Source organism: Grammomys surdaster, unplaced genomic scaffold (assembly GCF_004785775.1).
Source record: "Grammomys surdaster isolate TR1022 unplaced genomic scaffold, NIH_TR_1.0 316, whole genome shotgun sequence".
NCBI lineage: Eukaryota > Metazoa > Chordata > Mammalia > Rodentia > Muridae > Grammomys > Grammomys surdaster.
In genome coordinates, this window is record NW_021604735.1 from 129,147 (window position 1) to 145,370 (window position 16,224).

At 48.9% G+C, this 16,224-nt stretch overlaps 1 long non-coding RNA gene across 1 annotated transcript; it reads right to left on the reverse strand.

Moving 5' to 3' along the window:
• Positions 1-1,520: 1,520 nt before the first annotated feature.
• LOC114629791 lies at positions 1,521-16,065 on the reverse strand. The gene is made up of 6 exons (XR_003712722.1): positions 15,831-16,065; positions 13,420-13,549; positions 12,883-13,025; positions 4,284-4,466; positions 4,086-4,181; positions 1,521-2,467 (listed from the first exon to the last, which is right to left on the reverse strand). It is a non-coding gene; the product is annotated as an uncharacterized LOC114629791 (long non-coding RNA).
• Between the last annotated feature and the right edge of the window lie 159 nt (positions 16,066-16,224).

Sequence of the window (16,224 nt, forward strand, 5' to 3'; positions counted from 1 at the left end):
GGCGTCCCATTGGTCCCGATTCAAGCGCCGCCTCAAAGGTGTGGTCTACCCGCAAGCCCCGCCCATATCCTCGTAGGCTGCCTGTACTAGCTAAACTGTTCCACGTGCGTCCCGGGTGTCTTCTGCAAGGTAGTGGGTCACGATCCTCAGAGCCCCCGATACCAGGATGCTAGCAGATGCCCAAGGTGCGGGTCTGACTGCACTCCGAGCTCCGAGGCGCCCGCAGGAGTATCTGAAAGGGACTCGTGGCGACTGCGGGAAAAGTGGAGTGGGCGGAACCGCGGCACCTGACTCAGGTGTGTACCGGGGACTGCAAGAGACGTCGATCGGCGCCTTCCGGAGTCGTACTCTTCCAGAATCTCTAGAGACCCAGAATGTCCTCGGGCTTCCAGCGTAGTCCCTTTCGCGCCCAGAGGAGACTATCTCCTCGTCCAGTTTCAGCCGGCAGGCTGCGCTCTTCTCTTCGACCACCGGAGGGAGCCGTGAACCTCCATCCAGACGCAGGTCCGGGTGAATAAGCAGGTAACCCTGCTTGTTTTTGTGCCTGTCACTGTGACCCCAAAACTCCAATTGGTGTTCCCCTCCTCAACCCTTACAGGTCTTACCAACGGCGCTTCCTCATCTATAAAACGGGACTTAACTAAGACATCCCTTCTAAAAGAGCAGTTGAGAGATGTATACTAGTCATGTAGACTCGCGGGGGCGGGGGGAGGGCGCTCTTTCTGTAGGCCGGGCTAGTCCCATTTCAATACATAGCTGAAGAAGACTTCATGCTTCTGGTCCTCTAGCCTCCACCTCCCTCCCATGCGTTGGGATTACAGAGAAGTAACAGCACAGCCTGATGCTAATATTTATTTTCCTAAAAGAGCACTGCCCCACCCCCACCCTGAGGTTAAACACAGCTTCAGGCACACTAAGTGATGCTATCGTACATGCACAGCCTTGACATATTGACTTTTCAGTTCAATACATACATAGTCAGTGATTTTTTTCCCCTCACACGGTATTGGATTAAATATGCATAACCCTTCTATGAGTGCATGCTGCTACCATTGTGATTTTATTAGATTAGGGAACTGAAGGTGGGAAGCTTACGGTTTGGGGTTTTTTTTTTAGTTTTTTTTTAATGTTGTGAGTATTTTGTCTGCATGTATGTATGTGCGCTGCATCCATACTTGGTGCCCACAGAGGTCAGAAGAGGGTGCTGGATCCCAGGGGATTGGAGGTACAGATGGCTGTGAACCACCACATAGGTGGTGGGAACGGAATCTGAGTACTCTGCAAGAACAGCAAAGACTTTTACTCACTGAACCATCTCACTGGTCCCCCTTGAAGACACATTATGTAGAGATTCATGGTCACCCTGGTATTTGGTCCTCCAGAAATGAACACAGTTACAGAGTCTCACATTCCCATAGGAGACGCTGGAGCTCAGACTTACCAAAAGGGCTTGTCATACAAGCACAAAGACCTGAGTTCTGATCCCCAGAACTCATGTAAAAGAATTTTAAAAGGCCAGATGCTGGGGAGGCAGACAAGAGGATCCCTGGGGCTCAGCTTAGCTGCTGGCGAGCTCCAGGCTCAGTAAGAGAAATGAAGTAAAAAGTTACTGGGAAGGACGTTTGACCTAGCCTTCTCATGCGTATCAACATATTCGGACACAGACGGGCACACCCGCTGTGGCTCCACCAAGGTTACATTTGGCATCCTTGCTACCCATGTTTCAGACAATATTTGGCGATTTTTCTTTGAAATTTCTAAAAGCTCGGATGTGGCTCCCTCCACGCTGACCATGCCAATACAAACTGTGCTCTGGTCCCCAGTGTGTCTGTGATTGTCTGAGACAGGCTCTTGGTAACCCAGGCTGCATAGCTGTGCTCTGGTCCCCAGTGTGTCTGTGTGAGACAGGCTCTTGGTAACCCAGGCTGCACAGCTGAGGATGACTGAACGCCTGGGCTTCTTGCCCTCTGCTTCCCAAGGGCTGAATTATAAGTATCTCCCCACCATTCCTGTCCTGTGCCTTCTTGGTTATGGTTTGTTTATTTGTTTGTTTGTTGACTTTTTCAAGACAAAAGATTTCTCTATGTAGCCCTGGCTATCCTGGAACTTGTTTTGTAGATCTAGCTGGCTTCAAACTCACAGATCTACCTCCCTCTGCCTCCCAAGGGCTGAGATGAAAGGCAAGGTCTACCACATCTGGCTGTTCTTGTTTATGTTCAAGTGTGGTTTTTTGTTATTTTTGAGACTGGGTTTTATGTAGCCCAGGTAGGTCTTGAACTTCTGACCCTCCTGCTGGCACTCAGAGGCATAAATACACCTGTATTATTATAGCACTAGGGCATATCCTCTGACTGTTACCACGGGAAAACTTCATCCAGCGAAATGTCTTCAGTAAGCAACCCAGAATCGACTCCAGTGTCAGCCTACCAGGGCAGGGTCGCATTCCTTTCATAATGAGCCTCTCTCCCTGGAAGAGAGGAAAAACAAAAAAAACTATACTGGTCATGGTAGTTCATGCTTGTAATCTCACCATTCACTCAGAAGGCTGGGACAGGAGGAGTGAGGGTTCAAGGGCATCCTTGTCCACATAGAGAGTTTGAGGCCAGCATGGGCTACATTAGAACCTATCTCAGAGCACTGAGAAAGAAGAGAGAGGAGCTGCCACCCTCTGGCTTTTTCTTCTCTTTTCTTTTTTTTTCTTTTCTTTCTTTTTTTTTGTTTTTTGTTTTTTTGAGACAGGGTTTCTCTGTGTAGCCCTGGCTGTCCTGGAACTCACTCTGTAGACCAGGCTGGCCTCGAACTCAGAAATCCGCCTGCCTCTGCCTCCCAAGTGCTGAGATTAAAGGCGTGCACCACCACTGCCCGGCCCTTTCTTTTCTTGTTTTAAAGACAGGGTCTCTGTTGTCTTGGAACTCACTCTGTAGACCAGGCTGTCCTGGTCTCTGTCCTGCCTCTGCCTCCTGAATGCTGGGCTTAAAAGCATGGCAGAGCATATCCATCCCAATTAGCTTCACTTTAATTAACACTCTGAGCCTCCCAAAGCCACACAGTTGCATGTATGTGCCCCGTATGCACACACGGTGCCCAAGGAGTTCAGGCAAAGGCAACAGGTCACCTAGATCTGGAGTCACAGATGCTTGTGAGCCACCATGTGTGTCCTGGGAACCAAGTTCCCTGTTCTGCATCTGCGTGCCTTGCTGCCTTCCTAACCTTTGGGTCAAAATCTGACTAGTCTGCCTTGGTAAAGATAACGCCTTGATGGGTTATGATAACAGCCGTGGAGGTGGCTGTTCAGATGTAAGGGCTGCTTTTGTTACAAACAAAGAAGACTGTGCTTCTCTTGGGCTAGCAAATGTCCTCAGGGTGGCTGGAACTGCAAGAGGAGTCTTGATCTCTGTATTCCTTTCACATTACCATAACAAAAGCACCCAAGGCTCGTCACAGTTGGAGCATGGAGGACGCAGGGTCACACTGGATCCAGTCAGGAAGCAGAGAGAGATGAATGCTGGTCCTCAGCTCAGTTCTTTTCATTCAGTCCCCATAGATGCCAGGTGACAGTGAGGGTGTGTCTCCCCACCAGATAGTGAAGCTATCTGGAAAATCCCTCACAAACCTACCCTGAGGTTTGCTTCGTTGGTGATACTAGATCTTGTCAAGCTGACATTGAAGATTAGCTGTCGGAGCAGCTGCCCCTGTCCTGCATTGTACCCTTTGCTGCCTTAACCTTTGGGTCAAATTCTGTTCGACTTCAGATACTGACATAGGTCAGTTGCGAAATATTTTGCCTGGGGCTGGGGAGATAGCTCAGCAGTTAAGGGCACTCCTTGTGTTTACTAAGGACCCAACTTTGGTTCCCAGGACCCACATGGTGGCTCACAAACATCTATGACTCCAGTTCTAGGGGAGCTGACGCCTTCTCCTGAACTCTTTAGGGTGTGTGCACATGGGGCACACATGTGCAGGCAAAACACTCAAATACATAAAGAATTTTTAAAAGAGAAACGCTTTGTCCAAGACCACAACACAGAATTAATCTAGATATTTAGTCTCTCTTTTCCCTTTTCATAATTAAGACGCACACCAACCTCAAACTGGGCATGGTGGCTGGCTCATCGCCGCACTGACAAAACAGAGGCTGGTGGACCTCAAGTTCAAGGACAGTCTGGACTGCGTCTCCAGACCTGTCTCAAATAAACAAACAAACAAACAATAGTCATTCCTTTAGACTGCAGTGGTAGAAACTCTGACTCCCCCACTCCACTGTAAGCCGAAGCCAGTCTTACTCTTCACGTGACTGCACAGGCTCCGCCCTCAAGGAAGGGAATGTGGCGGCGCCCTGGGTAGCTTCAGAGAGGACAATCAACGAGAAGGCGCTGAAGGGCTAGAGCGTCCACACCGGCGTGGTTTCTGCGGTTGTATGCTGGGAAGGCGGGAATTCTGGGTCTACGTGCTGGATGTCCGTCTCCCTAGTTTTTTAAAAAGAGGAAAAGCAAGCAAGAAAGCAAAACAAAAACAAACAAACAAAACAAAAAACCAACCACCTAAACCTCAGGGGTGGCATGGTCTGACTACTGGCTACCTCCGCCTTCTCCGGAGTCCCAGGACCCAAGGCAGGAGGATGAACTTGCGGCATTCAGTAACTGTTCTTCCCCCTTTGTGTCAACACTTTGCCAACTTTTTAAAGTGACTTCATGTCAGCCCAGCCTCTCATTCACACACACACACACACACACACACACACACACACACACACACACACAATCTGTCCTTTCCATGTCCGATCAGGAAGTCCAATCAACTCGGGAACTCCGAACGAGACCTCATATACTAATTTCCTGGCGATGCCCCGAATCCTTCCTCCCTCCCACCGTGAGTTCCCCAGAGTCTGGTGATTCTGTCCGTACCCACAACCATGTCCAGGTCCCTAGGGCAGATGAGCCCTTGGCCACCACCCCTTCAATTTCCTGAAAACCCAGCAAACAAAAGGCTCGGGAAGGGAGGCGAAGCCGAGCAGGGCGCCCTTCCTGCAGGACAGCTGATGGAGCAAAAAAAAAAAAAAAAAAAAAGGTTCAGGAGGGAGCAGAGGGGAGGGATGACATTCCAGGGTTCTTCCATGGATCCTACTAGATCCCGGGGAGGAGGGAGTTCATCAAGGGAACTGGACCTTAGAGAGCCCAGGACACCTGAATTTGCAAGCTTGGTGGGGTGATGTCAACCTCAGGGAATGGAGGGGGTGGGGGCAATCTTGGGGTTCAGGTGTGCTGTTTGGCTCCCAGGCAAGAATAGTGGGGGCTGGGAGACGCCTGAAGCCCTGCGTCATCTCCTCTGGGACCCAGCCTACCTCCCCCTGGCCCGACCTGCTACCCTCTGTGGTGGCCCCACCCCGGGCCTGGCTTCCTGCCCCTCCCCAACACAGATCTTACCCGGCCAAGCTGACCTGGCCAGCTCTGGTTCTTTAGGTCTTTCTAGAACTCCGGGTAACCTAGCCCCTAACCACTAATAGTTCTCATAGTCATACCAGAGCTAGTCTCCAGCCGGCCCCTGCCCCCGCCCCCTTTCCCACCAGGAACACAATAGTAAAGGAAAGAGCAGTCTAATGGTTGGGGCCGGAGATATTGGCATGGGGGGGGGGCTTGGCCTCACATCCTGACAGGCTGCCAAGGGAAGAGAGGAAACAAAAGACTTCCCTACCGGGACAATGAGCCTCCCACTAACTCTCCTCCACCCTCCCTTTACTCCACCTTTCCAATCCTCTACCACCTTAAACTCTGGCCCTAGTCTCTCAGCCTCCCTCCTCTTCTACACTATGCGCTCTCTCTCTCTCTCTCTCTCTCTCTCTGATTGTTCTTGAACTCCAGTGTTTTTCTCTCTCACACACACACACACACACACACACACACACACACACCAGATAGCTCTGCCTCCATCAGGTTCCAATAGGTTCTCCCTACTCTGATAACCCAACAGCATCTAGGTCCCTTCTCCCTGACAAGGTTGAAGGCAAGGTGGAGAGGCTTCTCTGCAGTGGTAGGCAGTGAACCAGCCCCTTTTAGCTTAGGCTGCATGCACCAGTGTGGTGGCACAGGCCTTTGATCCCAGCACTCAGGATGTAGAGGCAGACAGATCACTGGAGTTCAAGATCAATCTGATCTATAGAGAGAGTTCCAGGACAGCCAGGAGCTACACAGAGAAACCCTGTCTCAAAAAAAAAAAAAAAAGAAAGAAAGAAAGAAAGAAGGAAAGAAAGAAGGAAAGAAAGAAAGGGGAAGGGGAGACAGACAGACAGAGATGGGGGAATAGTAAAAGAAAAAGTGTTGCCTTGCCAAAGAATGGTACCCCAACTTAGGCTGGACTCCTGGCAGTGAGACAGGGCTGAGGGACAGGATACCCATCTCCATGCTGACACCAACAGAAGAAACAGTGGGTCAGCTGGTCTCAGTGCCTTTGATAGGTCATGTGTCTCTTTTTTAAATGTTATTTACTTTATGTGTGTGCTTGAGCACGCTCAAATGCAGCCTTGAGCCTGTGCTGTGGCTTGTGAGTAAAGGTAATAGGAGAATTTGTGGGAGTTGGTTCTCTCCGTCCACCATGTGGGGCCTGGGGATCCAGCGTGCTGAGCCATCTCTCCAGCCGTGTGTGTGTGTGTGTGTGTGTGTGTGTGTGTGTGTGTGTGTCGCGTGTGTGCACGTGTGTGGGGGGGTGTTTACGTGTATATGCATGTTTGTGTGTATGAATATGGATATGTAAGCACTATGGTGTTCATGTGGAGGTAAGAGGACAGTTTCTGGCTTTTGTCCTCACCTTCTACCCTGTTTCACACAGGGTCTCCCTTGTCATTCACTAATGTACACACCAGGATAGCTGGCCCTCAAGCTTCTGGAACATTTTCTGTCTTTAGATGTCATCTCCCGGTAGAGCTATACAGATGTGGACTACCATATCTGACTGTTTACATGGGTTCTGTGGATTTGAACTCAGGTCCTCACAGTTGTATAGTGGGCACTTTGTCCACTAACCTGTCTCCAAGTCCTTTCTTACTTTTGGATTTATTTCATGTCCTGACACAGGGTCTCACGGAGGTCAGATTGTCCTTGAACTCAATATATACTCAAGGGTGGTCTTGAACTTGATCTTCCTGCCTCCACCTCCCATTGCTGGGATTACAGGAGTCTGTTTGTTTGTTTGTTTGTTTGTTTATTGAGACAGAGTTTCACTCTTTAGCTTGGCTGCCCTTGAACTCTCCACAGTCCTCTTGCTTCAGCCTCCCAAATGCTGCCATTAACGACTGGAGCCACTCCTCCGGGCTTCTCTTTGGTCTCAAGATCTCAAGTCTCAAGCATCTCAGGCTGATATGTGGGGCGCTGGTGTTTCAACCTAGTGCTTCTCAGTTGCACCTGGCACTTGCATTCCTTTGTGAACTGATTTCTCATTTTTTTTTCTCCTATGACTTTTAAATTTTCACGTGCTTTGGTGTTTTACATGCATTTGTGTCAGTGTGAGGATATTGGATTCCATGGAACTGGAGTTACAGACAGTTGTGAACTCCCACGTGGGTTCTGGGAATTGAACTCAGGTGTTCTGGAAAAGCAGCCAGTGCTCTTAACCACTGAGCCATCTCTCTAGCTGAAAGTATACTCACAAGTGTCTCCAATGGGTCTCTAAGCCTGTAAACCACTAGGTTAGCATTATGTTATCCAGGTATAATGGAACCTTTTTTTTGTTGTTGTTTTTCAAGACAAGGTTTCTCTGTATAGCCCTGGCTGTCCTGGAACTCACTCTGTAGACCAGGCTGGCCTCAAACTCAGAAATCTGCCTGCCTCTGCCTCCCAAGTGCTGGGATTAAAGGCGTGCACCACCACCGCCCGGCTAATGGAACCTTTTAACATAGGGTGAACATGAACACAACAACCATGCAAAGTCCTGAGCCACCATCCCACAGTGAAAAGTAGGATTAGAGAGATAACCATCGTGAACCCTCTGCTTTAAGCAAGGGTCAAGCGATCATAGAAATTAGAAAGGCACATGCCTTTAAGCCCGGTACTCTGGAGACAGAGGCAGGTCTCTAAGTTCGAGGCCAGCCTGGTCTACAGAGCAAGTTCTGGGACAACCAGGGCTACACTGAGAGACCCTGTCTCAAACAAACAAACAAACAAACAAACAAACAAACACAGATGAGAAACTAAGAAGTAGGAGCTGGGGTGATGGTGCAGTGGTTAAGAGGGCTTGCTGCTTCATAGAGAATCTGACTTCAGTTCTCAGCATGCATATGGTAGCTCAGAACCATTCCTAACTCCAGTTCCAGGGGATCCATCGAAATCTCCTGGCTGCTACAGGAAACAGGCATGCATGTGGGCCTGCAGGTATATATGAAGGCTCTTGGAGGTTAGAAGAAGGTGTTAGGTCTGGAACTGGAGTTGCGGGGGATGGTGGGCCACTGTGTAGGTGCTAGGAACCAAACATGGGTCCTCTGCAAAATCAGTAAGTGGTCTTAGCCACTGAGCCCAGCCTCATAAATATTTTTTCTAATTATCTACATGTTTATTCATATTTATTATGTTATATAAAATGTTATATATGTGTATATAAATGGAGAGTTCAGGGTCGAGGGTTGAATATGCCAGATAGGGACTGAGGGATGCTGGGAAACCTGAAGGCCAGGTCCACTTTGGTATGTAAAATATGTGCCTCAGCTGCTTGTCCTGGGTCTCAATCCCAGCACGGTACCAGCAGCATAGTTGGGGTCCTAACGGGGCATTTCTGTCTGAGTTCTACAACTTTTGTTTTTCTTTCTTTTTTTTTTTCTTCCTTTTGGATTTTGGTTTTTCTTTTTTTCTTTTCTTTTTTTTTTTTTTTTTTTTTTGAGACAGGGTTTCTCTGTGTAGCCCTGGCTGTCCTGGAACTCACTCTGTAGACCAGGCTGGCCTCGAACTCAGAAATCCGCCTCCCTCTGCCTCCCAAGTGCTGGGATTAAAGGCGTGCACCACAACCAACATGCAACAGCTGTTATTTTAAACTTGGGGTGTTCTCACAGGGCCTCTGATGGGCTTGAAGGGGTGAGCTAAAGGATGCTTAGTTTGGCTTAGGGCCAAAGGTCGACCAGCATTTGTTTTCTTAGGGTAAACCGTATTCCTTAGGGCTACATGAATGTCCACCTCTTTTAAGCTGTAGATTCTTAGCTTAACAACATTACAGGTATAGCCAGTGTCTTCCCATAGGCAAACAATCTCAAACTCTGCCCCCTGGAAGACGTGTACATAGTACACTTGGGACGCCTGCCCACTCCTAGCTTAAATTTAATCCCTTTAACCTGTCTTGTGTTCTATCTCTATCCGCCAACTGAAGTTCAATTGCCTCTTATACTCTGGAGGCCACCAGGAACCAGACACACCTCCCTCCAACACTCGCTCAAGCCCATAGATTTTTTTTTTAACATTGGAAGACCAATATCTCCACAATTTTATGTGCGGTTTTTCAGTTCCAGTGCATGGTCCTTAGCTGAAGTTGTTCCTGGACACTCCATTAGGAAAGTGGCCGGGAAGGCTCCTATTCCCAGAGACCTACGTCCCCCTGGGAATACAGAAGAAACCAACTGTACCTGGCAGGGCTTTGTTTGTTTGTTTGTTTGTTTGTTTGTTTTGCCTCCTAGTGAAACCAGAGCGTCCACTGTTTGGTTTGTTTTCTTTTAATCTGTTTATACACTGGTCTAATGTCTGTCGAAGCATCTCCTACCTCTTTGAGACTGTGTCCTTCCATGGTCCTCAGCAGTGGCACTGGGACCACACAGGACTCAGTCTCTTTGCTCCCTCCCGCCCTCCCCACCTTGGGAGGCAGAGGCAGGTGGATCTCTGAGTTCCAAGCCAGCCTGGTCTACAGAGTGAGTTCCAGGCCAGCCAGGGCTACACAGAACACACACACACACACACACACACACACACACACACTCTCTCTCTCTCTCTCTCTCTCTCTCTCTCTCTTTCTCAAAAAAAAAAAACAAAAAACAAAAAAACAAAACCAAAAAAACTCAACCAAACAAAAATGGAAGGAAGGAAGGAAGGGAGGGAGGAAGGAAGGAAGGAAAGAAGGAAGGAAAGAAGGAAGGAAGGTAGGTATTTATTTTTATTTTATATGCTATGAGAGTTTTGTCTGCATGTATGCCTGTGCACCATGTGCATGCAATGCCCCAGGAGGCCAGAAGGGGGCAGCAGACCCCTGGAGCTGAAATTATTGACAGTTATGAGTCACTGAATGGGTGCTGGGAATCAAACCTAGGTTCTCTGAAGAGAAGCCAGTGCTCTTAATTACTGTGCCCTCTCTCTGACCCTGCAAATGATTCATAATTTAACTTAATTTTTATTTTTGGTGTGTGCACGTGCGTGCATGCATGCATGTGTATTCCCATGTGTGTACAGGTGTCTGAGGAGGCCAGAAGAGGGCATTGGATCTCCCAGAGCTGGAGTTACAGGTGGTAGTGAGCTGTGCCGAATGTGGGTGTAGGGAACCAAACTCCCAGGTCCTTGCCAAGAGTAGCAAGAGTTTCTAACCGCTGAGTGATCTCTCCAGCCCCTATAAACATCTAAGTGATAATCTCTGACATACATATTATACTATCTAGAAAAACAGTATTTATTGTAAACATTCCTCGTGTGAGATGCTTTGGTGGTGGTTTGGTTTTGCTATTGGTTGTGCTGGCCATAGAACACAGGACTGTACAGGCTAGGCCTTCGACCTGCTACTGAGCCACGTCACCAGCTGCCTCTATGTTATTTCTATTTTGTATTCTTTTTGTTTTCCTGTGAGATATGTACTGTTTGCTGGGTGTGGTGGCTCATAGCTTATGAGTCTAACATCTGGAAGGCAGAAAGCAGGTGTTTAAAGCCAGCTTCTGCTATATACAGAGTTTGAAGCCAGCCAGGCAGGGCCACATGAGACCTTTTCTCAAACAAACATAAAGAGCCACTGAGATGGCTTAGCCAGTAAAGGTGCTTGCCACCAAGCTGCGTGACCTGATGACCTGAATCTGATCCTTGGGACTTACATGGTTGAAGGAGAGGAGGAGAACATCTTGCATATATATATATATATATATATATGTATATATATATATATATATGCAAGGTGTGTGTGTGTGTGTGTGTGTGTGTGTGCATCACAGATATGCCTGGTGGCCATGAAGATAAGTAAAGGAAGCAGAATCCCACAAACTGTAGTTAAGGATGGTTTTCAGCTATCATGTGAGTGCTGAGAACTGAACCCAGGTCCTCTGTGAGAGCAACAGTTGCTCTTAACCAGGGAGCCATCTCCACAGCCCTGAGAACTAACTCTTGCAAGTCATATCTGATCTTCATATCTTGCTGTCCCCTGTGTGTGTGCATGCACATGCTTTCACTAGACATCAGACAAATGCTTTGAAAAAGGACTTGAGAGGGCATGCCACATACCTGCAATGCCACTACTCAGTGGATGTGGAGGCAGGAGAATCATGAGTTCAAGATTAGCCCAGACTCCATATCAAGACTTTGTCTCAAAAACAGGAAAAATTCTTTGAGATTTACAATTCATTTTAGCAATGTCAATATCTCTACCCAACTCTTTTTTATGTTTGTGGGGTTTTTGCTTTTTTGAGACAGGGGATCTATACATATCCCTGGCTGTCCTGGAACTCACTCTGTAGACTAGGTTGCTTTGAATTCACAGAACTAATGCCTACCTCTGCCTTCCAAGTGCTCCATGCCTGGCCCTATCAAATTCGTGTGTGTGTGTGTGTGTGTGTGTGTGTGTGTGTGTGCGCGCGCGCGCGCGCACGCACGCGCGCGCGCGCTGTGGAAGGTATAAACAAAAGGATCAGGTTTTCAGAGTCACCCTTGCCTACACCAAGAGTTCAAGCCTGGGACATGTGAGCCGCTGTCTTGGTACTTAACAACGAAAAATGATGCTAAAAAAGAGGGCTGTCCCATTCCAGTTAACTGCAAGTATTGTCCTACCTACCATGACTCACCGAAGAACCGTTCCGGGCTGAGGACGTAGCTCAGTTGGTAGTGTTTGCCCACTGTGCACAAAGCCCTGGTTCAATCTCCCAATCCCCAGCTCCACATAAACCGGGTGAGGTGGCGCATGCCTGTAATAGCGCCACTGAGACCAGGAGTTAAAAGCCATTTTCAGCTACATTGGTTTCTAGCTACCCTGGGATATGTGAGGCAGCCTCAACGGGAGCAAAAGGGGGGTGGGGTGGGGTGAGGAGTTTGGGGGTATGGCTCAGTGGGTGAAGCATTTGCCATGCAAACATGAGGACCTGAGTTTTCATGCTTTGCGCCAGGTGTAAAAGCCATGGTGGCACATACCTGTGACCTTAGCACGATGGGGAAGGGGAGGGAGCATGGACAGAGTCCCTAAGGCTCTCAGACCAGCCAGTGCAGCCTTAATAGGGAGCCCTAGGCTCAGTGAGAAGTTCTGTCAGGAAAAACAGGGTTAACAGCAATAGAGCAAAACACCTGTGATCTTGTGATCAGCTTCTGGCCTCTGCATGCAGAGAAGAGCACACATGAGTGCAACACACACACACACACACACACACACACTGAAAACCACCACCAAGAAAAATCCGTTTAAAGTGGTGGTATTCATTAACAAGGGAAGCAGCAGACAGGTGAGGGGTGCTGTAGTTTAAGCCGCAGGGAACTTTGGACTCCACGGGTTAAGTGAGCCAAGAGAGGAGTGGCTAGGCTGCACGGACGTGGGGACACCATTTAACGTTTAACAGCTAGTCTGTTCTCTGTGATTTCAAATGTGCAGGAACGTTTCCCCTGCTTTGTTCTTATCGATTTTTGGGTTTCGTTCTTATTACGTTTGGGGTGTGTATGTGTGTGTCTATGGGTGTGTACTCACACGTGTGTATGGAGATCAGAGGACAAGTTTGTGAGACTCTCTCCTACTGTGTGGTGGGTCCTGGGGCTCCAACGCAGGTCATCAGGTGTGGAAGCAAACAAGCCCTTTTACCCCTTGAGCCATTTTGCCAGCTTCACTTTAGTCTATAAAGTAAAGTGTTTTGTTATGACATTTCCATATGTATACATTTGTCATTATATTTTTCATTCTTATTCATGCCTCCTCCCCCCCCCCCCCCCCCCCTTATCTTTTTTTTTTTTTTTTTGAGACAAGATTTTACTGACAGGCCTAGAACTCACTAGGCAGGGCAAACTGGTCTCAAAATCCCAGCATTCTCTTCTGCCTCCAGAGTGTTGGGGATTACAGGCCTGTCCCACTAAGCCCAGTTGACATATTGGAAAAGCCTTATCTCTGTGAGGGCTCACAACAAACTGTCACAATGGGAGTGGGACTCTTAGAACAGGGTTGTGGCTCAGTGGAGAGAGAGAGAGAGAGAGAGAGAGAGAGAGAGAGAGAGAGAGAGAGAGACTAGCATACCTGAAGCTGGGGGGCTTGGGGGGATGGTTAATCCTGAGCACCTCATAAATCTGGTGGGATGGTACATGTCTGTAACTCTGGCACTCAGGCCTTGAAGGCAGGAGGATCAAATGTTGAAGGTCATGCTCAACTGTATAAAAAAATATTGAGGTTTGTTTGAGCTAGAAGAAAAAAAAAGACTCCTAATGTTATTTCTACTCAGGGAGACTGTTTGGCCTGTCGGTGTGGGAGAATTCCCTACTGTTGTCAGCTGGAAACGTAGGTGACTGCTAACACTGGCAGTGTGAAATCAGTGAAGGGCTCCATAGTTTGTTTTGTTCTCATTTTTTTAGATTATTCCATTTTGTCTTACGTGCATGAGTGTTTTACCTGCATGTATCTATGCGCCACATATGTGCCTAGAGCCCACAGAGGTCCAAAGACGGCATTGGATCCTCTGGAACTGGAGTTACGGATGCTTGTGAGCCAGCACGTGGGTGCTAGGAACCAAACCCAGACATCCTCGACAGAAAGCAACAGGTGCCCTTCACTGCTGAGCTGTCTCTCCAGTGCCTTCAGAATTTTCATAATTATATTTTTTATTCATATATTTATTGCGTTAGCTGGGAGCTGGTGAATGCTACAGTGTTCTCGTGGTGGTCAGATGACAGACAACTTCTGGGAATCAGGTTTCTCCTTCTACTATGTTTATCCTGGAATTCAAACTCAAGTTGTCCGCTTTGGCAGCTGGCATTTTTACCACAGAGCCATCTCTCTGTTCCTCCAAGTGCCCTACTACTGAGAAGGGAAAATAAAAAAGGTTTAAGGATTTGGTTGGGTCTCTTTGGGACAAACATTGCTTCTGGGCTAACGGGAGTTCTCACCTGCAGCAGACAGCTGAGCAACTTGGTGCTGGCAGCAGGAGCCTCTGGTGGTCCAGAGAGTGGAAGGAATGACCTCATACACACAGGGTAAATGGAGGGTGCTTCCTGACCAGGGGAGTAAAGACCTGGGGCGTCACTTGCATGGGAAAGGGAAATCACGGGATTTTCACCAGCTCTGTGTGTGTGTGTGTGTGTGTGTGTGTGTGTGTGTGTGTGTGTAAGTCTTGCAATGTAGTCCAGTCTGCAGCTTGGTCCCCCTTTCCTTCCATGTTGTGGGAGTATGACCACATTGGATCTATGCAGGGAATGGGGGTGGAACTCAGGGCTTTCTGGGTACTAGAGAAGCTGTTTTCCAAACTCTCTACTGATAGCAGCAGAGAGGCCAGCCCAGGACTCATTCCTATTGATACACTATCTTAGGCTTGTGGGCTAGTCTGGCGGGCTCTTTCATCTCCGGCCGGGTGCAGCACCTTTCTCCACGAGGCTTGTCTCTCCACTATCGAGGCGTTAATCCTGTCTGCGTACTAATGAATTGCTTATCCCACTAAATGAGAAACTTTTAAGCAATCAAAGGCTTGAATCCGGCTGCTGATGGTGGCTCCTAGGGTGAGAACGAGCCACGACTCAGAAAGACTTGGGGGGACCCGGATGCAGAATGATAGCTGCAAAAAGAGGGTGTCTTTGGATAAGAGAAGGGGAGCCTGAGTCTGCATGGGGAAGGAGGAGGGGACTCCCAGATCTAGCCGGTCAGCCTGGCTCCAGCCAGGCCGGCTGTTTCCTGCCCTGGCTGACCCCCCACCCCGGAGCGGGACCCAGGCAGGGCAGTGAGGAAGGGCAGGGGGGTGGGGAGCACTACTTGCCTCAGGAAGATAAGTGCACAGGGACAAGAGGTCATCACTGGTCTCCCGCGTCCGCTGGGGTGTGTGTGTGTGCTTAGGGTATTTGGCAGACTCCCAGGTGCCCCAGACTCCTACCTCAGAGTTTCCAGACCCTGTACTAATTACCTTAAATTAAAGTCTCCTTACCGCAGACCTTAAGGGACCGACTTCGGTAGCGCCACCTCTCTCATCCACCCATCCTGCGCCCCGCACTACCGGTGCCCCTATGTAGTTGGGAGACCATCTTTCCTGGACCCTCCCCTCAAACTGATGGATGAGAGAGGGTGCTAGCAAATGAGAGGAAGGGCCCTCCCAGCCATCCCGAGGGCCCCCGGGAGCCAGACAGGAAACAGCCTCAGGAAAGAGCCACAGCGTTCCCTACCCCCGCCCTGGAGGTCAAGGCTGCAGGCAGTGGGGAAGTGTCCCCCTCCTAAAAAAAATGAAATGAGGTGTTACGGAGATTCCTCGCCCTCTCTGACACGCCTGCCTTTTATTTACATTTTCTATACTTCTTTGGGTTTCAAAGCACTTTCTCCAGGGTTGGGCTGCTCGCAGAGTGGATCTCCAGTACTTAACGTGCACGCAACGGTTGTGTGAACGCTCGCTCCGGAGATATCCAAGCTGGGATTATTGCTTAAGGTATGGAGGTCCGTTGGGAAGCTCTCCTTACCCAAAAGCAAAGCTTTAACCTTCTCCTGCCAAATGCAATCCTCAGCTTCAACTAGATGGCAGGGGGCGCATCCAGATGTGGAATCTCAGGTCCCGCAGCAGGGTAAAAGCAGGCTTTTTGTGTGGGGCGTGCGCATTTACGCACAGATCTATGAGGCCTGATAGGTTCAAGCCAGTCCGGAGGGCTCCTGGGCTACTGCCCCAACGTGCACAATCAGGGGTAGGCACGAGACACCCAGCACCCCTGGACAGTCCCTAAGTTCCACACATGCCGCCCCTCCCCCTCTTGCAAACTTTCTCCTAACTTCCCGACAGGCTCAGTTCGGGCACCCCCCACCAATGAATTATTCAGTAGCATAGGAACCAATCAGCTCCCCTGCCCACCCACCTCCCAG